Below are 579 nucleotides of genomic sequence, written 5' to 3' on the forward strand. Positions count from 1 at the left end.
TGGGGGGCGCGGAGGGTGGCCTCGCGGATGCGAACCGTCACGTCGCAGAAGTGGCCGCCCAAGCGTTGCCCGTTGAGGGTCTCCAGGAGCGAGCGGCTGAAGTTCTGGAGGTGGATGTAGTGGACCGCCTCCGCCATGGCCACGGGGACGGGCACCGGCGGGGACCGGGGCTGTCGGTGAGGTCTGGAGATACCTGAGGGAAGAGCGACAGGGTTTGGGGACGTCATGTAGGGTGTCACCGGGGGCTGGGGACATCAACGCGGTGTGGACAAGCCACCAGGGCGTCACCGGGGTCTTGGGACATCACTGAGGACATCCCCGGGAGGGGTTAAGGACACAGCTGGGGACACCGACACGGCGTGGAGAAGACCCCGGGGTGTCACCGGGGTCTTGGGGCGCCTTATGGGGTGTCAGCGGGGGCTGGGGACAGCAACACGGTGTGGAGGTGCCACCAGGGCGTCACCAGAAGCCGGGGACGCCTTATGGGGTGTCAGCGGGGGCTGGGGACATCGACAGGGGCTGGGGACACCGTAGGGGACGTCGGGGGGGGCTGGGAAGACCCTACGGGGTGTCACCGGG

This window comes from Aptenodytes forsteri, unplaced genomic scaffold (assembly GCF_000699145.1).
Source record: "Aptenodytes forsteri isolate BGI_AS27 unplaced genomic scaffold, ASM69914v1 Scaffold472, whole genome shotgun sequence".
In the NCBI taxonomy this organism is placed as follows: Eukaryota; Metazoa; Chordata; class Aves; order Sphenisciformes; family Spheniscidae; genus Aptenodytes; species Aptenodytes forsteri.